The sequence below is a fragment of the Misgurnus anguillicaudatus genome, chromosome 25, assembly GCF_027580225.2.
Source record: "Misgurnus anguillicaudatus chromosome 25, ASM2758022v2, whole genome shotgun sequence".
NCBI lineage: Eukaryota > Metazoa > Chordata > Actinopteri > Cypriniformes > Cobitidae > Misgurnus > Misgurnus anguillicaudatus.
The window spans coordinates 5662589-5687710 of NC_073361.2; the positions used below are offsets into that span (position 1 = coordinate 5662589).

At 38.1% G+C, this 25122-nt stretch overlaps 2 long non-coding RNA genes across 2 annotated transcripts in view; both read right to left on the reverse strand.

Annotated features, from left to right (window-relative positions):
• The window catches only part of LOC141362158 (uncharacterized), a 270438-nt gene that overhangs the window by 219875 nt on the left and 25441 nt on the right, over positions 1-25122 (reverse strand). The window lies entirely within an intron of this gene.
• On the reverse strand, positions 6499-8275 carry LOC141362055 (uncharacterized). Its single transcript, XR_012368028.1, has 3 exons — positions 7073-8275; positions 6845-6993; positions 6499-6740 (listed from the first exon to the last, which is right to left on the reverse strand). It is a non-coding gene; the product is annotated as an uncharacterized lncRNA (long non-coding RNA).

Here is a 25122-nt window from a genome sequence, read left to right on the forward strand (position 1 = left end):
TTAAATACATGTACTTAAATAAACACACTTGTTACCAGTGATGGTACTAACGGCGTTATAAATAAACGGCGTTACTAACGGCGTTATTTTTTTCAGTAACGAGTAATCAAATAAATTACTGTTTCTCCCGTTATAGCGCCGTTTCCGTTATTGACAATAAATGCTGCGCGTTACTATAATTAATCTCAAACTAAAGCGATTTTCACCAGAGGAGGTTCTCTCATGCAGACAGGCAATGTTTGTCTCTAGTGTGGGTGTGTGTGTGTGTGTGTGTGTGTGTGTGTGTGTGTGTGTTGGGGGCTGAGAGACACATAACTGATGCTGATTGGTGTGTGTGCGTGTTAAAGGGGGTGGGACAACCACATAAGCAGTGATAATTGGCTTAGTTTCCATCGCTAGCCAACCAGAGGCAGGCAGAGATCATACACAAACACATGCACAGTCCGAGTCGTTCAGTGCAGTGTTGCCAACTTGGTGACTTTGTTACTAGGTTTAGCAACTTTCTAAACCCCTTTAGCGACTTTATTTACTAAAAGCGACTAGGATTAATCTAGCGATCTTTTCTGGCGTGATTGGAGACCAGTGATGCCGGTAACGCGTTACTTAGTAACGCGTTACTCTAATTTTACCACTTTTTTTAGTAACGAGTAATCTAACGCGTTAATATTTCCAAACCAGTAATCAGATTAAAGTTACTTATCCAAGTCACTGTGCGTTACTATTTTTGAAATTTTCCTTAGTAAAATATATATTTTCTTGTATATTTCTTCTTGCGTCTCGGGAAGTAAAGTCAGATGTGCGACAAGTCACGTTTTCAGCACGAGGACAATTCAGGTCACGTGTAAGCGACACAAACGTAAACGACGTACAATGGAGAGAGAAGAGAGATGCAGCTACAAAAACACTACGTCAAATTAGTGTTTGGAGTCGCGGCACGGCGCAGACAGTGAAACTAAGAGCAAGTACCACCCGGTGGTGAGAAGCAGTGAGCAGGAGGTCATCCAATAGACCTTTCTCACAACTTCCGTATTTATGACCGGAAATACGCAATCGTCGCGGAAATCTACTTCCTCCGCAGTCAAGGCAATGTAAAAAGCCGTATCTGTTCCATTAATTCCCTGTTGATGGTGAAGTTAGACAGAAGTGGATTCAGGCTATCCAGCGAGATTAAGGACCTAACTTCACCATAAGAAAGGGGAGCACTTATGTATGCAGCAGACAGTTCACTAAAGACGACTATATTTTAGGGCTCACTGGTCGCCGCTTGCAACCAAATGCTGTCTCTACCCTTTTTTCTTGGAACGAGTTCACCCCGACACACAAACATACAATCACAGACATTACCAGACAAAAATCTTAACTAATAATGATAGCATCCGGCTAACGTTATTGTTGCTACACACAAGACGTTCACTTGGACAATCATAGGCAGTAATTGAAGGTAATTGGTACCATAATGCTTCATTCAAAGCAGACTATAATGTTTTAGTAAGGTAGTCTATATCATCTACTATACATACATTATGTGTAAGTGGACATGCTAATAATGTGTCGTTTTAGTTAACAGTTCAGTAACAGTTAGACTTGCTCTCTACTTACCTAGAAATGTATGGACAAATTCTTCATGGAAAAAGTTTTCCTCCATTAGTCGTGTCACATCAGCTAATGTAATATTTGGCAAATCCGTTAACGAAGTTGTTTAGACTCTTTGATCCATTTTAAACTTGCCCGGGTTTATGTTTTTCTAGCGTGTTTACGCTTGACAGGAACTCTGCTTTCACGACGATTACGTATTTCCGGTTACTGTGAGAAAGGTCTATACCCAAACAACAAAAGCTGGACTTCAGTGCAAACCAGTAAGTGTGGGAGAGTTGAAAAACGAAAGTAACAAAGCGATTTTCTCCAAGCCTGATAACATCTGCATCTCACTATGACAGCATATTAGCACATAACCTCTGAAAGAGTTGACAAATATAGCGTTATTTACTCACCGATTTCCACGTGTAGATCCAGAACTGTGTTTTCAACCATGATAAGTACATTCCAAAAGCGGTCTTTTTTTCTTTTTTCGCGTTGTGTTTCTCGTTTCATGTGTTACAATACTGATAAATCTACAAGGTATATAACATCCTGAAGACTTCTCAGTTTTTCAAAATAAAAGTAAGTCGAGTTTATAGAGTAAATAGATCCTGTCGGGTCAAAAGTAACACTTGTTAGTTTTGTCCCGCTGCTAATACTGTGTATAATATGGTAAAAAAATTATATTATTCTAATTTGATTTAATTTTATTTTCATAGTGTTCAAACTATTGAATTATTTTTTTAGTCTCAGCAATTTAAGTTTGTACTGTTGGTTGCTTTTGAAACATTTGATAAAACTGAAATTTAAAATAAAAATGTAATTTAATTATTTTTTACAAAGATAAATGACAAAATAAGTTTGCAGTTACATGTTAAAGAGGTCATAGTCATATATATTTAATAAAAACAAGTGTAACACAAAAATCTATCATGTTTTGTTGTGTTAATTTTGACCCACCTGTGTGTTACTTTCGTCCCTGCTGTCAAGGTCAAAAGTAACAATCCACTACTCTTGTTTAAAGTGAAATTATACAGAAGTCGTTTTACATTTGTTCAAAATTCCAGCTGGTTTTGATAGACCACACCTGTGAGTTATTGACCACAGCAAAAATATATCTCTGTCTAAAACATTAACTTTTAAAATTAAGTTTTTCTGAAAATGGCCCCTGCTCTCCCCTATTTATGTTAAGTGAAGTCAAGAAAGACTATATATTAGAGTTTTTTAAAACACAACAGTTCAACTTAAAATGTCAGGAGATACATTGTTGACGTTACTGTTAAAATGCTCTTCCAATAAACTGAGTGTTGGCAAAACCGATTGTCATTTTTAATGTTGAGGCAGTGGGGGTGTTTGCAGCTACTGGAATGTAACTAACAAAGTAACTTGTAATCTAAGTTACTTTTAAAATCAAGTAATCTGTAAAGTAACTTAGTTACTTTTTAAAGGAGTAATCAGTAATCAGATTACTTTTTCAAAGTAACTGTGGCATCACTGTTGGAGACTGACGCGAGAGCGTGTATCGCTCTCTCTTCTCAACGAGCAGCGGTTGATGCTGCTAGCCACTCACTCAGCCCGGTCCTCGCGCTGCATTCCGTCCGAGTTCCACACACCCGCAACGACAGCGCGATGACAAGCACAACAAACTCAAAGGTAGCAGTTGCAAACAGAAAGTATAATAAGCACTACTTTTCCATCGTTGAGGTGAAACGCAAGAATGTTTATGTAATGTGCAACTTATGCAGAGTAAGAAAGAGCCTCTTCACGTCTGTAATTCTGATCTAATAAAGCACCCCACATCATCACATGCTGCCACCCCTTGCGAAAATTAACCAGGGTTTTTTGTGGTAAAAGTGCAGTATTGATTGCTATCAGTAAAACCATGGTTTTACTACAGTAACCATAGTGAATTATGGTTTGTTGTCAAAACCATGATTATTTTGTGTTAACGATGGTTTTACTGCAGTAACCATGTTTTTTTGTTTGTTTTTTTTTAACTGTAGCAAAACCATGGTTCATTTTCGTAAGGTAAAAATTAGTGGTTTCTCTTTAGTGTCTAATTCATTCAACAAATGTTATATTGGGGGCATCCAAGTTATTTGAAATATTTGAACTTTTTTTAATTAACGCAATAGTTACTTTGCCTGGTAATTAGTTACTTTTATAATGATGTAACGCAGTTACTAACCAACACAGTCTCACCCCATGGCGTCAATATTTGACGACACTTGACCATGCGTCAATATGTTGACGCGGAGGGTATACCTTTCGCGTCATTTTTTGACGAACTGGGGACTTCAAACTATTAGGTACGCGAAATTAAACAGTTGTCACCTGGCGTTGGGGTTAGGGAAAGGTTTGGGTAGGGATGTCATTATGTAAATCTAACCCTAAACCGACGCGAAAATGGTAGAAAATGGTAAGAAAATAGGAAAGAGAATGCAACGGACTTAATAGTATTGAAGTCCCCAGTTCGTCAAAAAATACCCTCCGCGTCAACATATTGACGCATGGTCAAGTGTCGTCAAATATTGACGCCATGGGGTGAGACTGGGTTGTACTAACTCAGTTACTATTTTTGAGAAGTAACTAGTAACTATAACTAATTACTTTTTTTAAGTAACGTTGCCAACACTGCTTGTTACAGATGAAGAAAGGCAGGGTTCCCACGCGTCCTGGAAAACCTGGAAAACCTGGAAAATGAAAGACCAATTTTCCAGTACTGGAAAACACATAAAAAATGGGGGGGAACGTCAAATGTCCTGGAAACGCTTAAGTTGTCCTGGAAAATTATTTTCCCTCCTGGTAGGATGAACGCAAACGGGTTAAAAATGTTATGCATGAATGTCTGTTTTGACCTGCCTTTAACGTGTAATATTGGGCTGGAGCGCTTTCTTCCTTCATTTCCGCATGTAGCCAGCACACCGCCCCACGTGACACATACCTGCCAATGTACGCGTTTGCGTAGCAAGTGCGCAATTTGACGACATAGTACGCTGGTAGGACTTGCCCCTCTAAACTACGGACATGTGAGTTCTGTGGCAAATATGCACGTGCGGTACTCCTGTCTGACAACACGATTCAGCAGCGTGGTGAAGCAGTTTCAGCTAATCATTGTAGAAAAGCAGAGAATAACAAGTCTACTGAACCTACAACGTAACATTCCCGTCCCTCTCCTCCTCCCCTCTGCCTCAGCACCGCTCTACTCAATGGCACTGCTCTGCCTCACTCTCTGTACCCCATTCCCCATTTGCTGCAGTTGGGCTTAAAAAGGTAATGTGTGTGTGTGTGTGTGTGTGTGTGTGTGTGTGTGTGTGTGTGTGTGTACGTGTGTGTGTCCGTGTGTGTGTGCGTGTGTGTGTACCTGCCAGCTTTTGGTTAATGTGAACCGTTACACGTAAGGATTCACTGTGAAAGCATTCGAGTCAAAGTCTAAGTGAAAAAATAATGTGTTGTGTACAGTAAGTATAATACATAAAATATAGGGGTGTGACGAGATCTCTTGCGATTAAATATGTATCGCGAAATTAATTATGTCACGAGATTTCTCGGGGAGGTCAAATGCTGGCCGTTTCTTATACAAAATGCTGCATCCAGAGGTTGCATTTGTAGACTGCATACGTCATAAATTAAATGCATTATATTCTGTGTTTTACTGCGTTTGCTTTTTAAATCTTGCTCAATAATAACAGTGACTGTATCATTTCTACTGTAAAGAATTGGACAAATATTAAAGATTTAAATGGATTTAAACGTTGTTTGGCTAAAAGCATCCATTTAAAATTAAAGTAACTGAAGTGGGTCATTTACCGCCCCCTGTAGGCATTTGTTATAGTACATAATTCTGTTTTTTTTAGGCTATATAAATGTGTTTACTAGTTTTGATACTTTATTTGGACGAATTATTATTGCATTGTCATTATTATGTAATGTTAGAGGTTATTATTTTATTACCAAAAATATCAAATGACTTCATTATCAATTAGCAAAATAATTGTTAGGGACAGTCCTAGATTAGTTAAAACATTTCAAAATAATGTGATTTCAGTTTCCTATTTATTTATTTTATCATTGAGAATTTCTTAAAAATAAAGTAAAAATCTCGTCTCGTTCTCGTGAACCCAATCTCGTGTCTCGTCTCGTGGATAAAGTGCCTCGTCACACCCCTAATAGAATATGAAAGATATGAAAATGCTAAGGTATGAAAAGTAGGCCTAATTTCAGTAATCAGTCAATATAAGTAGTTTTAGACTTTCAAATTTCTGTTGTCCTTTATAGGCAGGAGTTAGTGACGATGTCAGGAAGACAGAGCAAATTCAAAACTGAGTGGAAGGAAAACCCCCAGTTCAGGGAATGGCTAGAAAAAGTGTCTATGAATAAAATGAATAAACATTTTAAGCAATCTGGTTAAATGTACAAAATATAAGGTACAATTGTAGAAAATAGCAAAGCTTCTCCAAAGCTTGGGATATATGATATACTTCAGATCCATTTCATACACCAGTAGGCTAAATGGATTTTGCATTTAAACACATTTAGCTTTACAAAAGGTCTATCCATTTCAGCAATATAATTGACAAAACAGTTACAAAGATAGGATAAATCGAAATAATTTAGAGTCAAAAACACATAACTCATCAGATTATGCTATACCAGATGCGTAATGTGCCTTGGTGCGAGCAGATGCAATTAATTTAGAAGTCCGATAATAGTTAATATTTTCTAACGTTAGTGACTGATTGCGAATACAGCTTGACTGTGAGAGTTTGGATTTTTAAACTGATATCAGCAATGATGATATGATACTATCACTACTACCCAGCCTTAGTTGTGATAACTTGACTCATACTGTAGCAGCTGAAAATGTCCTGGAAACGTCCTGGAAAATCTTTTCAAGAAAAGAGTGGGAACCCTGAAAGGGAAGCAGATCAAATGTGGTTGTGTCTTACTTATTTTAAAATATTAAAATTCTCTTTTCAGAGGATTACATATGCAGTGTATAAACAGAATATATTATAAGAAAAACACAATAAATATTCATATTCAGCAAGAACCATATAGATAAGATATGTACAGCTATGGGCAGTGTGGTACCATTGTAGTGCAGGAACCTTCATTGGGGAGATATTTCAAAAGTGCGCTGTGAAAGACTTCCAGCGGCCCTGTGTGCAATTATATAAAGAGAAAGAAAGAAGGGATATAACAAATTAAAACATGATCATTAGCATTTGGAAAAACAATCAAATGTACAAGCGCAACTTCTCACCAGTATGTTTGAACAGGGCCATCTTTTCCATGTCTCTCAGAAGCCTTTTGTCAAGGACCAGCGATGACAGGTCTTGAAATGCCACAGAATCCTTCTTCATGTCCCCCTTACTGGTTGCACAGGAAAACCACATATGATTTAGGACAGACCTATAAAAGATAATACAATTAGTAACTTTGAACCTTGCAAACCAATGTAAAGTCTCCCACATTACAAACAAACACTGACCTGGTCCATGCAAGGAGGATTTCATTGTTCTTTTTTTCCCCTTCTTTTGCATCTTCTTCCGGAAACCTGTGAGTAAATGCAGAACAATACTTTTGCATTACTTTCACCAAAGTAACAGCGGAACTTTGACTTTGCATGTAGTTTTTGAACTTCACCACCGGATCAATAAAGTCTGAATATGAATATTCAAAGTAACTAAAGCTATAAAAATGATATGCAATACAGCAATATGCAATGATGAAATGCATATTATTATATTTTACAGATAAAATGCAATGGTATTTACGTGTAGCAAGCATAAATATTATTTAATTAATCATGTACATCTGGCAAATGTATCTGCAGTAATCTCAACCATCGAATAACTTTACAGTAACAGGCTTTCGTGCTTACGCAACTCCAGAAGTAGCTCGGTAGCTAACAGTTGTTTTATTTTGAGAACAGCCAACTTATATGTCATTGTCTATCTAACATTACTTTGCTAACTTTACTGCTTACAACTGTGTATCACTATGTAAAGGCTACTGTGTGATCAGAAACGAGTATTAGCAAAAGTCTTACCTCTAACGTAGACGAATGCGTTTGATACCAGATGGCCCCGGCTGTTCGTCGTGTCTGTGAAGGTAAACATGAACGGAATTGCAGTGTCCTTTAGCGTGTTTCGCTTCATTCCGAATACATTGGGTTCGATGTCTTCATGCTTGAAATGGAGACTGCAAACCCATTTTACCGCATCGGTGTCTTCTCGGAACTTTGGGTGGTTGATAGCCCGCATCCATTGTTTACATCGCGGCAAATAATGAAAACTTAATGCTTGTCCTTTCCCGGTTTTGGTCGAACATCCCGGTACAACACAACTTATCACCATTTCGATGTGGAAAAGGTAACTTAGTATTTATAATAATATATCAACTAAATCGTCGCAGAGACGTTTACTGGTGTCTGTAAAAGTTGTATTTAGCCTGGTTGAATCTCCCTCCCTCCTGCCGCCTCGAACCGGTAGGCGTGACTAGGGAGTGGCCTGGTAGAGCAGCGGAGCAATGCATTCTGGGATTTAGTGTTTTTCATCCACATGAGCCAAAAACCAAATTTTCTAGCTTTTCTCGGCCTAGAAGGCACCAATTTCTAAAATAACTTCACACTTCTACTACATAGGTGACCCAATTTAATAATATATTCAAATTTAAATTGTCTGAAGAATTCCTTTAAATCAGTACTTCTACATTTCGTCCCCTTGGAATTATAAGGTTCTATCTAACATTTTTGTCAAAATTGAGTTATTCACATATTCTTACTCTGTGACAATTTATTTACATTATGTGATGTTTTATTTTAAGTTTTGTACATTTTGCGACGTTTTATTAAAAAAACAAAAAGGTTCTATCTACAAAATTGAACTCTAAGTTGGCTCTATAAGGTTCTATCTGCGTGAGCTAATCAGCACTTCAAATGGACAGAAGAGGACCAATCAGGATCAACTTTATGGGGTGGTTTCTCAGACAGGGATTAGCTTAAACCAGAACTAGAACTTAGTTTCATTAGAAAATATTTAACAAACATGCCTTACTAAAAGTATTACTTGTGTGCATTTTGAGGCTAAACAAAGGGCACTGATGTATTTTAAGATATGTCAAGTTGTTTTCATTTGTTGTTATTTTATTCTAGGACTAGTCTAATCCCTGTCTGTGAAACTGTCCCTATATGTGGTGTTGCCGGCTTTGTCCTTGACGACAGGAAAAATCACAGACACACAATATCTGTGAGGATTATGGCACCCAACGCAAAGTTTTTAAGAAACCTTAAGATCGACAGCCGAATTTTAGGGAAGTTCACCCTACTGTAAAATCCAGCTTAAGCTGGTGAGATGGTTTTAGCTGGTCTCCCAGCTTGGTTTTTGCTGGTATTGCTGGTATAGCAAGCTGGTCTAGCTGTTTTTTGGTCACTTTTTAAGCTGGTCTAGCTGTTTTTTGGTCACTTTTCAAGCTGGTCTAGCTGTGTTTTGGTCACTTTTTAAGCTGGTCTAGCTGTGTTTTGGTCACTTTTTAAGCTGGTCTACCTGTGTTTTGGTCACATTTTAAGTTGGTCTAGCTGGACTTATCTGGTCATGCTGGAAGACCAGCTGACCCACCAGCTTGACCAGCTTTGCCAGGCTGGTTGGACCAGCTTACACCAGCTACTGCCACCTTAAACCAGCTTATGCTGGTCTTTGCTGGATTTTTCAGTAGGGGCAGTCTTTTTTTTAGGTCTTGCTGAGGAGATTGTTTTCATAGTTAGACACCACACTAGCCAGCAGTGCTAGCTTCTTAGTTCCTGAAATTAAGAGGCAAGCACTAAGATAAAAAATACAGAAATAACAAACTAACCTATCATACCCAAAAAAAGTGTGTTTACAGTAAGTTATGATTGTTATGTCAAAATGTAAACATGTGAAAGAATGTTAAAGCAGTTACCTCAGTATTAAAATGATTTAGAATGATTGTAGCCTGTAGCTGCTCAATCCTACTGAAAAATCCAGCAAAGACCAGCATAAACTGGTAGCTGGTTTTAGCTGGTTTAAGGTGGCAGTAGCTAAGTCCAGCTAGACCAGCTTAAAAAGTGACCAAAACACAGCTAGACCAGCTTACTACACCAGCAATACCTGCTAAAACCAAGCTGGGAGACCTGCTAAAACCAAGGAATGGTATAACATGCTAAAATAAAATTGTCTATTTTGTAATGAACCCGACATATATAGGACGATGGTAGAGAAACTGAGGCAGAAGAGGGAAGAAGCAATGTTGTAAAAGAGCAATGTAAAATCAGACTTTTAGAGATAAAAGTGGTAAAAATAAAAATATTAAATGTCATAGAAAGGATTAAAATGTTACTTTCTAACACATGTTGAAAAATTGTTACAACATTAATTTTATATTTAATGTTTAAATAATGTTTTTGCAGATAGAACCTTATAATTCTTAGCGAAAAGTGTTGTTTTAGAATTAGAAGGTCCTATCTGCATTTGACCCCTTCTAAAAATCCACATTTAGAAATTTGAGAGGATTTTGATATTGTATATTTAGAATGCATTTAGGGTCCCTGTTATTTTCATGTTTGAAAGAAACTTCTTCCCCATGTAAGTTTTCCTATATGTAATGCAAAAACTTTGAAGCTCAATATCTCAAAACTACTCAGAACGCAGATAGAACCTTATAATTCCAAGGGGACGATTTACCAGAATATTTTTTAACACGAGTATACTGTACTTCTACTTGAGTATGAGAAGTGAGACAGACTATTTTCTTTAGTGGAAGCAATATAACGTCGAAGCCGGATGAAACTCACGTATGTCCAAAACGGTTCCTTTTCAGGAAGTGAAAAAACACTGTATTTTAAAAGCAGTTGAATGTAGCGTTGTCATACTTGGTGCGGCATCTTTACATGTAACCATATTCTTGCCAGTGTACAGATATAATCCACATTTCACCAAAATTGAGTTTAAATGGAGATACGTGCATATTTTACAGTAATGGTGGTCGATACGCGTTCTTCCGATCATTAATTAGAATGGCCAACTCGCGTTTCATATTGACAGATGAATACGCTCAGTTTATTAAATAGCCTACGTCTTAGTTTATTAAATACACTTACTTTATTTAATATTAATTAAAAATGTATTAAATGCCTCTTGCAAACTATGAAGGGACAATGAATCAATACACATGGTGATGTGTCCAGACTTTTATGTGTGGTGATCAGTGTTGGGGAGGTTACTCAAAAAAGTAATATATTACATATTACATATTACTCTCAAAAATAGTAATGCCTTACTTGACTTTATTACATTTTTTTAAAGACAGTGTCATGGTTATATTGATTAGAAATATTATTTTAACAAAACTATAAGAGTGGTTCATCAAATTAAATGCATTTTGAAAGCAATATTTCTCTGTAATTGCCATACATGCACTTATTGTCATGGTTTACAGAGAGATGGGACCCAAGTGCAGGTAATGTGAAACTCAATGGGGTTTATTTAACCAAAAAGCCCACGAGGGGGCAAAAGACAAATTTTAACAGCAACTTGACAAAACAGAAGACACAACACGAGACTTGACTTGATTCTTTGACAAACGGTCATCAGAACAAGGGTTCATGATACACAGGACAATACAAAACGATTCAGCACAGGACAAGACACACTGGGGCCTTAAATAGGGAAAACTGAACAAGATAACAATGGAAGCTCAGGTGCAGGGAGTTAACTAATAATGAATATACTAACAAGGAAACAAGGGGGCGGGGCCAGAGACAAGACACTGCAGCACACTACACAAACAAAAGGCCATGTGCTACAACACAAAACATGGGTACTGCCACAATCCTGCCACATGACCATGAATTACTATGAATAACTATAACAGACTGGCAGGACCATGACACTTATACAGTTTTCAAATTCAAGGATTCATTAGTTTAAATTTTTATCTAACTAAATAAATTATATCATCTTTTCTGATAACAAAACCTATTTTATTTTTCCAGAACATTATTTGTTTCGGTCGTGACGACCATATTGGATTGTCCATATTTTGTGTAAAAAAAAATGTGTTAGTCAAAAATGGTTGGCATTATGCAGTCAAAACATACAGCACAAAGAATATCTAACGCAACACCACATAAAAGCAGAAAAAACTGAAATTACGCTGAAGAGATGGCGGACCTTGAAGGGATGCAAGATGCTGTGTTGATTTTCACGTCTCTTGAGAAAAAGATGACATAATGTATGTCCATATAAAACTTCATGTGTGCACCCATGTCCATCTGTAATGTTGGTGTACAAATGTGTGCCTGTTTTTCCATTACACATTCTAACTTCTCTAAACCTCCTTAACTGATTCTCTTGTTGCTGAGTTTGACTTTTTTGAGTTTGAAGTAAACTTAATTTTTTATTTGATTTGAGGTTGGTTGAATCAATTTTCATATAAAAGAACTAGTGAACGACTGATATATCGGCCGATTTTTGCGAGTTTTATGTGTATTGGCATTGGCCGATTTGTGGCTGCTGTGTTCACAGAGTTTTTCCGGCATTATTTACAGACAGAAATATAGTTTTTTAAGTTCAATAAATGTTTCTTTTTTAAATTGAGACTTATAGAAATGACACGATGATGCCAAATGTTACAAGTAAACTGAGTATAGGCTCAAGAAAATAGTCTCTCTTAGTCTGTCCGCTCTACTTTCATCTTTCTGTCTATGCATGTTGGTGATTCTTCTCTCTCTGTAGCTATCTCTACAAATTAACCAAAGATATTTACATTTACATTATTAGTGTGAGCCTGCCATGTCTACACTTAACAATGACATGTCAATTTACAATGATACTGATAAGTGCTATCTGTTATGTAATTTATATAAAGCAATCAGTCAAAGTCCCGCTAAATTAGCGCAGAAAGTTTTCCTAGAGACCAGAGGTAGAATCATATAGCCTTAATTTATATCAATAATGAGTCAAGCTACTACTGTATGAATTAATTTAATTAATCTGGCCTAGTTTATTTTATCTTAGTTTGTAGTCCTAGTCAAATCACGTAAAACATTACAGCAATTGACTGACAAATTATTTGTACTAGAAAAAGAATATATGTGCAGTTGCAAGTTTCTATTTATTAATTAAAATAAAGAAATAAGTGTCATTTTGTCACTACCGAAACAATCACATCACAACCGAAACGTCAACAAATGTTTTGGTTGTGACTGTTTCGGTTGTGACGATTTAAGCTAACTTTGATCCTACTGCTAAGATACTAATCAGTACGTAGTTAGCTAGAACAGTTCTCGACATTGAAACATGAGTTAAACCTAAATGACCAGTAGAAAAAATAAAAAAAAACTGAATTAATCATTGAAAATGTGTGATCAGTAGTGACATTCATAAATGTCACACACTGATTTCCAAACTTTTGATCACATTTACTTCAAAACCATGGGATTGATCTAATCACCATGTCACCACAAGGGAGAGAGGCACAGACAAAGTTTCTGGTTCAAAATGGAGGGGATTGGCTTAAAGCAGTATTATATTATTGACCAAACTATGCAATGTTTCGGTAGTGACGTGAAAATGCGGGACAGTGTTTTTTTTACATGATTTTCACTGAAAATATCCAATAAATATATTTTTGGTTTTAATTAACAAAAGTATTCAAAATGATACTTCTTAAAACAATGATACATTTTTTTTTAATTATTTAATATTTTTTTTCCTATGGTAAAATTCAGACCTTGGGGTTTGCGACAACCACCTCTCAATTGAAAGCACCATATAAATGATGATATTTTATATATAAAACCTGACGCTACCTCAAATATTACTTTGGGTTTTGTTTGCTATTTGCTTATTTTTTTTATTATCAGACGTTTTCCTACATTAATGCTTTTTAAATTAGTTTTTTGGTTCCGGGACAGCAATTTGCACGAATTCGGTAGAATGGCCCATAAATTTAACAGCGCAAAGTAATAAATACACAATCAATTCAATAAATATCATTAATATCACTCAAGCTAAAGACACAGCCTTCGTCAATTACAGTAAAATTGATATACAAAATTGATGGGATAAACAACCTGCACGCAACCCCTGTTAACATACAAATGTCACCGGGTGACTATGATAGGGCGGAACCAAAAGTGGCGGAGAAAGGTTCCGCCTGAAGATGGTTTCCACCCGGACCCGATTTTAAAAACACCATTTTACTTCCTGGTTTCCCTGACAACGCAGATAATGAGGGAATGAGCAACAGGTGTGGCGAATTAATGGAGCAACCCATGATTGGAGGAGAGGGTGAAGACAAGCCACATAAAAAGGGCCAAAGAAGCACAAAGCAGGAGAGTTGTTTTTCGGGGGTGAGCTCCTTTTACGCCTAGGGCAGCCCAAACCACACGCCCCGTCCTTGGAGGAGCCGAATGGTGCCGTTGATCCGCGGACCGCTTAGAGCGAATGGAAAGAGTGCGGCAGCCGAAAGAGGCGAAAAGGAAGGAGCAGTGGAAAATTAAAGGAGCACCACACTGAAAAGTGCTTTTGGTGTACTTTGTGTGCGCTGTGTTGCTGCTTTGCAGACTCGTTGGGCCGTCCTACACCGATCCCTTTGGGAAGAAAGAGGTTGAAGGCGACTGGGCGAAGAGATTATTGGGCGATTTCACTTGTGAGTGGGCTGAATACGGAGACATCGAGTGCATTGGTGCAAGACTATGCTGACAACCAAGTGTGAGTAGTAATCAATGTGTGTTTACGAAATATTCAGAAGAGGAGCTGCTTGGTGTGTATTATAAGTGTGTTGAAGGTTCCTGGCCCCACTGTGGAGGGAAGCGTGGGCGGGCCGTGGAGTAACCGGAAACACGGGCGGAGAAATCAGCTGGGAAACCGTCCGCCATTCGTCATCTGGCCCTGCGGATAAAAGAAGCGTGGGTGAGCCGAAGAGGTAACCAGGAACATACAGGGGCTGTGCTGATTATATTTTTGTACCAATCTCTCTTCTCTGTGGCAAGAACAACGCCCAACCAGCCTCACGAGGGGTTTGAGTCCAGGCAGCCAAGTCCGTAATTCACGTGAAGTGTGTGCAGAGTGCTGTGGGTGAGTTGTGATTATCATTGGTGTTTACACTAAAGCTTGCTTTGTATGCTGTGCTTGTAGCGACCAAAGCTGTCCTGGCCCCGGACAGATCGTGGGAAGGCAAGAACACGTTGAGGCCTGAGCCCCATGAGAAGAGGAAACGAAACTTTTTATTCCCCTGTGTGTTAGCGAGAGCCGTGCCAATCCAGAAAGCAGGCAGTGGTGAAGCCCAGCGGTATATCAGAGTGAGTAGCAGTCAAAGTGCACTGTACGGATCGAGGGTCATTGTTGTGTTTAGATCTGTCTAGCAGAAACATCTGTGTACGCGGAGCCTTGTCGAGAGTTCGCCCCAGCTCGCGACCCTTGTCATTAAAAAGGAGGGGGAGCCAGGGAAGCGTTCGGCTCCGTGACACCCGACCCATCAGTCCCCACGACGCCCAAGAAGCTTAAGTGGCCGGGTGAAGGTATACTGTGTACAGACGCTGCTGCGAAAGCCCACTGCCTGCGGAAGTAAACGAAAAGCCCAAATCTTGTGAGTAACTTACCTTTGTGGTGTGTAACCTACCCTTGCTTACAGCAACGCCTAAGGGAAGAACGAATAGTGTGAATAGTGTGAACCACTTACCTTTGCTCTAGTGAATGCCCCGAAGTCAACGAAAAGCCCAAGTCTTGTGAGTAACCTACCTTTGTGGTGTGTAACCTACCTTTGCTTACAGCAACGCCTAAAGTATGAACGAACAGTGTGAATAGTGTGAACCACTTACCTTTGCTCCAAGGCATGCCCCGAGGTGAACGAAAAGCCCAAGTCTTGTGAGTAACCTACCTTTGTGGTGTGTAACCTACCTTTGCTTACAGCAACGCCTAAAGGAAGAACGAACAGTGTGAATAGTGTGAACCACTTACCTTTGCTCTAGTGAATGCCCCGAAGTAAACGAAAAGCCCAAGTCTTGTGAGTAACCTACCTTTGTGGTGTGTAACCTACCTTTGCTTACAGCAACGCCTAAAGGAAGAACGAACAGTGTGAATAGTGTGAACCACTTACCTTTGCTCCAAGGCATGCCCCGAGGTGAACGAAAAGCCCAAGTCTTGTGAGTAACCTACCTTTGTGGTGTGTAACCTACCTTTGCTTACAGCAACGCCTAAAGGAAGAACAAACAGTGTGAATAGTGTGAACCACTTACCTTTGCTCCAGTGTACGCCCCGAGGTGAACGAAAAGCCCAAGTCTGGATTCACTTACCTTTGTGGTGCGTAACCTACCTTTGCTTACAGCAATGCCTAAGGGAAGAACGAACAGTGTCAATAGTGTGAACCACTTACCTGTGCTCCAGTGAAGGCCCCGAAGTGAATGAAACGCCAAGTCTTGTGAGTAACTTACCTTTGTGGTGCGTAACCTACCTCTGCTTACAGCAACCTCTGGATGAAGGACGAACACCCTCGGTAGTGTGAGTGCTCACCTTCGGCCACTGGCTCGCCCTGGTGGAACGTGGAAAGACCCCCAAGGGACCAGCGAAGTCCCAGCAGAGAGACCTAAGGGCGAAAGAGAGAGACAGAAGGAATTAGGCAAGTAGCGACCCAGTACTGAACCAAGTCACTAATTGTGTTCTCCCTGTTCTGCCTCCAGGAAGAAGCGGAGGGCGCCACGGATTGAAGAACAATACTGGAAAGGAGTCCTAGCCCCCGTTCCATGATCCAAACCGCCCTGGAGGCGAGAAGCAGAAATTTGTTTTAAACTGCCCTTCCCCCTTTCCCCCTCTGCTTTTAAATATTTAATAAATATATATTTTTAATTATAGTTTACTCGTCTGTCTGGTCATTGGGGTGGCAGACCTGCAAACTTGTCGCTTTTCGGCGACAATCGCCGTTTTCTTGGTCAATTGGGTCATTCACGTGAATCGCGTAGAACCGGAGAGTTTTTTTTAAGGTGGTGGGGGGGGGGGGTCGGGAGGCTGCCCTTTATCTGAATGCCATGCGGGCTAGAATTGCCAAACATTATTGGATAATTCTTATAATTGACACTTCTCTGGGCCAATCGGAATCTTGGCATTTGCTTTTCTCTGGGCCAATCGGAATCTTAGCACTTCCTTCAGAATCTTGAAGACAGCGCGCGCGCGCGCGGTCCTTTGGATGAGAGACACACCTGGCTACCACGCGAGTGTGATGGACAATTTTAACGTGAAGGAACCATCTTATTCAAGGTAAGTCAACTTTTTTGGACCAAAAACAACAACTATTTGTTTGCTTGATTTAAATGAGCGTTAGCTACCGCTTATATTGTATTTTTAGGAACGAGTCTACGCCGAGTAATGCACAAACGTAGACCTTGCATAAAGTTTGCCTATGCTTCGAGCAAAATGACTAATGTTAGCTAACTTAGCAGGACGATTGTTAGCTAGGCTTATCGTTACCCGGGTGCTCTGCCCTGAGTTCCGAGATATACGGCTAATACTCGAATTCTGAGCTAACGTTACCCTGAGTAACTTTATTACGGTGGCTGGCGTGCGCGCTTGCGCAGGCCATGCAGTCATTCGTGATGTGGTAAATGTTTACACAATAGCTGATGCGAGAGTAATGTTAAAGGAAAACCCACCGTTTTTCAATATTTTACTATGTTCTTACCTCAACTTAAACTAATTAATACATACCTATCTTTTTTAAATGCATGCACTTAATCTTGTACATCGCGTTGTGAATGTGATTTAGCCTAGCCCTGTTCATTCCTGGTGGCTGTATACCTGGTAAACAGTAATTTTTAACAACAGGGCTGTTTAGACAAAACAATCTGGCGAGCGTGTTGTCCTAGGCTAATACACCAACAGCAAATTTCTGTATATTAGGGCTACATTTTGCATCAAAGTCTGTCAATGAAATCTTTACATTGTGTTGTAAGTTGAATTTACATTATGAACACTAGCACTTTAAGATTGTTTATTCAATGTAAGGAGCCCTACATATAAAATGCATTATTATTATAATTATTGAACAGAAATGTATGTTGATATTCACTGCATATCAGCCATACAGTATGGAGACACGTTGTTTTATCATATTAGTCATATGTATGATAGTTTGCAAGGTTATATTTTAATGATTTTAATTTACTTTCAGGCAATGGTTCTGGGCACTTTGGTGGAGCACTCACTGCCATTCACAATGGCCCGTCATCTTCATCCTTGCACAGATGCCGGCTGGGGCAAAAAATTGCTCTGTCGCACGAACATCGGCAAAATATATATATAGTTTTTTATTTCTGTCTGTCTCTTGTTATTTTTTATTTCAGTGTCATGCTTCACAACACTTCCAGGCGTTTCCGTGAGTTGTAAATAAAAACATTTGTAAAATATTAAATGTGTCATTCTCCTTAAGCTTCAAGGATGTTTTAACATTGATTTTTGATTAAAGTATGGTGATTTTTGTTAAGTCACGTCCAGAATCATATTAAAATCACACAAAAAATAGAGCTGGGGTAACGCCCCAAAAGTACACCCCCCCCCCCCGCGCGTGACACTGTCACCTTTTTTTCTCTGAGGAGTTTGCAGGTCTGGGTGGTCTTGGGAACCTCCTCGAGGTGGAAACTAGAGAGGGGCGTGACCCTTTAGCTATCTCGGGTCCGCTCCGACCTGTGACACAAACAAACAATGAAATGAGCGCCGGGAGACCGTGGCATAACCTTACAGTCATCAAGGTCTTCACGGCAAGAAAACCCACCGTAAATACACCACCTTTTAATACAACATAAAAATTACTGCTGGCTTCCTTACCCGCCACCGTACGCGGGGCACAGCGTTTGGAGAAACATTAAAGAGTGTGCATCTCACCGTCAAGTTATTTTCCTTCCGTTGAACATAATAAAATATGACTGAATCTCCACCCGTCGAAACTAGCTTTCTGTTGCTGGGAACCTTCCTCTGAAAAAGAGCTTGCCGTTGTTGACGCTTCCATTTTTCCCTATCTGTCTTTGAGTGTGCCGCTCTGTGCTGCTGGCTGCCGGGTGTCGACCAATCAGTGATGGTCTCGGTTGTGACGATTTAAGCTAACTTTGATCCTACTGCTAAGATGCTAATCAGTACGTAGTTAGCTAGCACAGTTCTCGACATTGAAACATGAGTTAAACCTAAATGACCAGTAGAAAAAATAAAAAAACTGAATTAATCATTGAAAATGTGTGATCGGTGATACCTCGTGCCAAACTTAGACCAATCACTGTCACCATTAATCTATTCTTTTAAAAAGTTTTTTAAAAAATCCTTGAGTACATGTCGAGTACTCCTTAAAATAGTGGAGAAGGGGTTTAGTGAAACAAACTGGAAAATGAAAACAGTATCACAAGTATACAAATCAGCGCTACGCTGCCCCTCTCTCTCTCTCTCTCTCTCTCTCTCTCTCTCTCTCTCTCTCGTTTGCTCTCTTTCTCTCTCTCTCTCTCTCTCTCTCTCTCTCGTTTGCTCTCTTTCTCTCTCTCTCTCACACGCACACACACACACACACACACACACACACACACAGTGTGCCTGGATCAGCTCCTGCGTGAAGGCAAGAATGCGCATCCTGGTGAATTTTGGAAGTTAAAGATGACTGAGCTGCTACTGCTATTGGACACCCCTGTAAGCTAGACAGATATTTTGTTTGCACAGTCCTACAGTTATTTTTTTACTCCTAGATGTACGTCTGGCGTCAGGGGGGAAACGTTCACCTCGATGAAGGAAAGTCATACCAGGCTATGTTTATTCGGCTATCCAGTGCTCGATGAAACTTCACAAGACCGGAGAGATGCTTCCACAGGTCGGGAGATACACGGCGTGATTGACAGCTTTGACACCAAATGGATATACGTGAAAATCAGATGACATGATTTCACAAATTTTCATTGGCCATTTAGATACATGAAGTATACGGTATAATGAAAATAACCTGGATATTAAAGCCGTCGAAAAATCTCAAAATCGGCAAAATGGACATACGTGGTTTTCATCGGACAGCGACGATAAATCATTTTTAAATCAATAAACTCATTTTTAAATCAATATTTTGTGTCAAATTATTGATTTATTTGGTAGGTAGCCATCTAATAAGCGGGATAATGTAATCTGATAATGATTTGTGGTTATCGGTTGGGAAAACCAAAATGAGCATCCCTAATAGCTAGCAAATACAAGTTAATGTTAATTCAGTTTAAACATCCTGCCATAGTGAAAAACCACTTGAAATCATTCATCTAGTCAATCGACAACAAAGTCAAATTAGTAACTCATAGTTTATATATAGACACAAGCAATAATACATACCCAGATCATCCGTTGTTCTTGTCACGATAGCCGAGAGCGACTGACGCAGCAGTGAAATTGACCCTGACCAATCATACCTCACCATCCGCCATTTGCGAACGGTCATCCTTGCGAACGAAATACGTCCTTGTTGACACTTGGAAAGGAAGGAAAAATGCCTCTCTTTGCCATCTGAAGTGCTGCCCGGTGTGGCCCTGTTGCGCGGGAACGGCGATTGTGGTTCTGTCCCGGGTTACCATGGTGATGACCGTGAGATACCCCCCCTATTTTTTTTAACAGATCCGCATGATTCACGTAGGTCACATTTTCAGGTTGGAAAATCCGGAATTCCAGATTAACGCGGAAAAATCACATCCCTGATTAATTTTTGTTCATTTGCTGCCGCAAGTTTTTTTTTGTGAAGGTGCAGTGGTGTGAACTCTCGCAGATGTTTTCTAGATTTTGACTTCATGCCTTTGTTGTATGAAAATGTCAGAACAAAGCTACTCCAGTGAACAATTTTTTTCAGACATAACGTCTGGCCAGCCAGGTTTCAAGATTCTGTACCCTTGTCTTTGACTAGGTTTTTTTGGCTCCACTTATCTTCTGACAATTATAATTTAAATTGTGTAGCAGTCAAGACATGGCCATGGTGAAATCACGTTTATGTCTTTGATAAACTTAAAACCTTAACATCTTGGGTGAAACCATTCTTCACAATTGTCACAGAGAGCATATGGTGTGTTAACTGTGTTTGGCTGCTTGCAGACACAATATAGCTGTTCAGATTCACCTGATTCAATTAATTCAACTGGAAAAAGAGCCTAATTAGGAAAAAAATCAAAGTTACTTACACATAATTTATCATTACGTAAGGGGATTCTAAACACGTTGATTGCTGTTAAACTCAATACATGCAGATGGTCAGCATCTCATGTCTACATTTACATGGGTAAGCCATAAATTAACTGTGAAACACTGTCAATTAAAACATAAAATGATTAAACATAAGCCCTTTTCACACAGAGATTGATTAAACATAAGCCCTTTTCACACAGAGATTCCGGAAAATACACGTAAAACGTGTCTGGGTATTTTCCGGGATTAGATTGATTTTGGTTTGTTCACACAGACAGTCTTTTTCCGGAACCGGTGTGAGCGTTCAGACACATCCCGGATAATTTCCGTATAGACACGTGACATAAGGGTGTGACGTATAATGTACGAGTCAGAAACGTCCCGCCCTAAATGGAAACGGAAACATGCGCGGAACCGGATGCAGTTACAGTTTAAACAACATGGCAGCGGGTCACGCGTTAGATGTGGAAACTCTGTTGTTTGTTTACAATATGTTTCTTGCTCAAAGCAGTGTGTTTTTTTCTATTTTGACTTCTTTTCAACATGTAAATTCGATAACGAATGAGCTCCAACAAAAATAGCGGACAGCAGAAAGTTATATAATGCAGACACGCAGAGCACGGAGGCGCTATCGGATGCATAAAGCTACAACTCTTTAGCAAGGCTCATGGAAAAGAGTGTTTCCAAGAGAAAAATGTGGGTTGTACAAAGACCTCGGTGGCCTGTGTTTTGGTCAAATATTTTGGAGAACTTTAACGACGACCAGTGGCAACAGCATTTTCGAATGTCAAGGAACACCTTTGAATTTATTTTGCAACAAGTTGATCAAAGCCTGACACGTAAGTCTACCAAATGGAGAAAGCCCTTACCACCACGCCATCGATTGGCTATCGTTTTGTGGTGGTATGCAACCCCTGGCGAGTACCGTACGATCAGTTGTCTTTTTGGTGTCGGACTGTCCACTGTTTGAACACTGGTTTACGAGGTCAACGCGACATTAAAGAGAATGCTTTTAAAACTTTTCATCGCCTTACCCAAGGGGGAAGCTCTTCAACAGACGATAAATGGGTTTGCTGCACGTGGGTATCCTTTGTGTGCTGGTCCAATAGATGGCAGCCACATCCCTATTATTGCTCCACAAGAAGTTGCAACGGCGTATTATAATCGCAGGGGGTGGCATTCGATTGTACTTCAGGCTGTTGTGGACCACAATTTCTGGTAAGAATACATTTCATAACTCGTAATGATCATAACAGAAAGTTGCTCAATGTTTTGTTTGTGTACACATTTTAACGCAATATGTTTTGAACTAGTTTTACAGATATATATGTGGGCTGGCCTGGTTGCACGCATGATGCTCGTGTTTTATCCAATTCTCCCCTCTTCAAAATGGCAGAAGAACAAGGCGGATACCTGTTTCCTCATGAGGTATGATATGTTTGTTTTACTGTTACGTTTTATATGTTATAATTAATTACTTGTGACTCTGCAATAGAAACCATTCATAATGTTTTCCCAGGTGAAAAAAATTCTATTAAAAATATACTTTAAAAAAGTGTACTAAGTATATTTTCTATATTTTGTACTATTTTCGTCAAATCCAAGTGTAGTTAAGTGTACTCAATTATGTATTAACTTCAACTTAACACCTATTTGATTACACTTCAAGTGTAAATAGTATACTAAAATGGAACAACTTTTTTTAAACTTCAAGTGCACTAAAATACACTCCTGAAAATCAAGATTCATGAGTAATTAAGCACACCTACAGTACAATTGCATTGTATTGCCATTGGAATGGAAATACACTTAAAAAGCCATTGCAGCACAAATTATAGTTGTGTTTAAGTACATTTTGTGCATACTGCTATCCTACTTATAATTAGTATAAACTATGTTAATTTAGTATGCCTCTGTAATATTTCAAGTGCTCTACAAATGCACTTCCTAACTATTTTTAGTGCTTTTAAAGTGTTCCACTATGACAATAATAATGTTTTTAAAGTGAAGTTCAATTACAACCTAAACATCATATACACGTACTTTCAATGCAATATTATTATAGTGTATTTTTTACATTTTAAGTATATTTCATTTGTACTTTTATCCCCATTTTGTTATACTTTAGCATGAATGTTGCTATTACACTATACAAGTGTATTATATTACAATTCAGTTCAAATGCACAAACAGATTACAAACTGCATTTCAAAAAAGGATCTTTATTATTGACACAAAAGTAACACAAAAAACAGATATTGGCAAAATGGGGAACCTTAAACAGTCGACTTTCTTTGAAAGTAAACAAACAAGTTATTACCTGAAAGAAAAAAAATTGTATAATGGCTCTCCTCCACCCACTGGAATCCACCTCTGAATTAAAATGCTGACAAAAAATCTGTAGGGGAAAAACGTTCATTGTTTAGCTTTTTATCATTAAATGTTTCAATAAAAACATATACAAATATTTAAAATAATTACACAAGAAACAAAGTATATTAAACAAACAAACAAGTTATTACCTGAAAGAGAAAAAATGTGTATAATGGCCCTCCTCCACCCACTGGAATCCGACTCTGAATTAAAATGCTGACAATAAATCTGTAGGGGAAAAAGTTCATTGTTTAGCTTTTCATCAATAAATGTTTCTTTCAATAAAAACATATAGAAATATTTATAATAATTACCAAGAAACAAAGTATAATAAACAAACAAACAAGTTATTACCTGAAAGAGAAAAAATGTGTATAATGGCTCTCCTCCACCCACTGGAATCCACCTCTGAATTAAAATGCTGACAAAAAATCTGTAGGGAAAAAACGTTCATTGTTTAGCTTTTTATCATTAAATGTTACTTTCAATTAAAACATACAAATAATTATAATAATTACGCAAGAAACAAAGTATAATAAACAAACAAACAAGTTATTACCTGAAAGAAAAAAAATGTGTATAATGGCCCTCCTCCACCCACTGGAATCCACCTCTGAATTAAAATGCTGACAAAAAATCTGTAGGGGAAAAATGTTCATTGTTTAGCTTTTTATCATTAAATGTTTCAATAAAAACATATACAAATATTTAAAATAATTACACAAGAAACATAAACAAACAAACAAGTTATTTACCTGAAAGAGAAAAAATGTGTATAATGGCCCTCCTCCACCCACTGGAATCCACCTCTGAATTAAAATGCTGACAATAAATCTGTAGGGGAAAAATGTTCATTGTTTAGCTTTTTATCATTAAATGTTTCAATAAAAACATATACAAATATTTAAAATAATTACACAAGAAACAAAGTATATTAAACAAACAAACAAGTTTTACCTGAAAGAAAAAAATGTGTATAATGGCCCTCCTCCACCCACTGGAATACACCTCTGAATTAAAATGCTGACAATAAATCTGTAGGGGAAAAATGTTCATTGTTTAGCTTTTTATCATTAAATGTTTCAATAAAAACATATACAAATATTTAAAATAATTACACAAGAAACAAAGTATATTAAACAAACAAACAAGTTTTACCTGAAAGAAAAAAATGTGTATAATGGCCCTCCTCCACCCACTGGAATACAACTCTGAATTAAAATGCTGACAATAAATCTGTAGGGAAAAAACGTTCATTGTTTAGCTTTTCATCATTAAATGTTTCAATAAAAACATATACAAATATTTAAAATAATTACACAAGAAACAAAGTATATTAAACAAACAAACAAGTTATTACCTGAAAGAAAAAAATGTGTATAATGGCCCTCCTCCACCCACTGGAATCCAACTCTGAATTAAAATGCTGACAAAAAATCTGTAGGGAAAAAACGTTCATTGTTTAGCTTTTTATCATTAAATGTTTCAATAAAAACATATACAAATATTTAAAATAATTACCAAGAAACAAAGTATAATAAACAAACAAACAAGTTATTACCTGAAAGAGAAAAATGTGTATAATGGCCCTCCTCCACCCACTGGAATCCAACTCTGAATTAAAATGCTGACAATAAATCTGTAGGGGAAAAACGTTCATTGTTTAGCTTTTCATCATTAAATGTTTCAATAAAAACATATACAAATATTTAAAATAATTATGCAAGAAACATAAACAAACAAACAAGTTATTACCTGAAAGAAAAAAATGTGTATAATGGCCCTCCTCCACCCACTGGAATCCAACTTTGAAATAAAATGCTGACAATAAATCTGTAGGGGAAAAACGTTCATTGTTTAGCTTTTCATCATTAAATGTTTCAATAAAAACATATACAAATATTTATAATAATTATGCAAGAAACAAAGTATAATAAACAAACAAACAAGTTAATACCTGAAAGAAAAA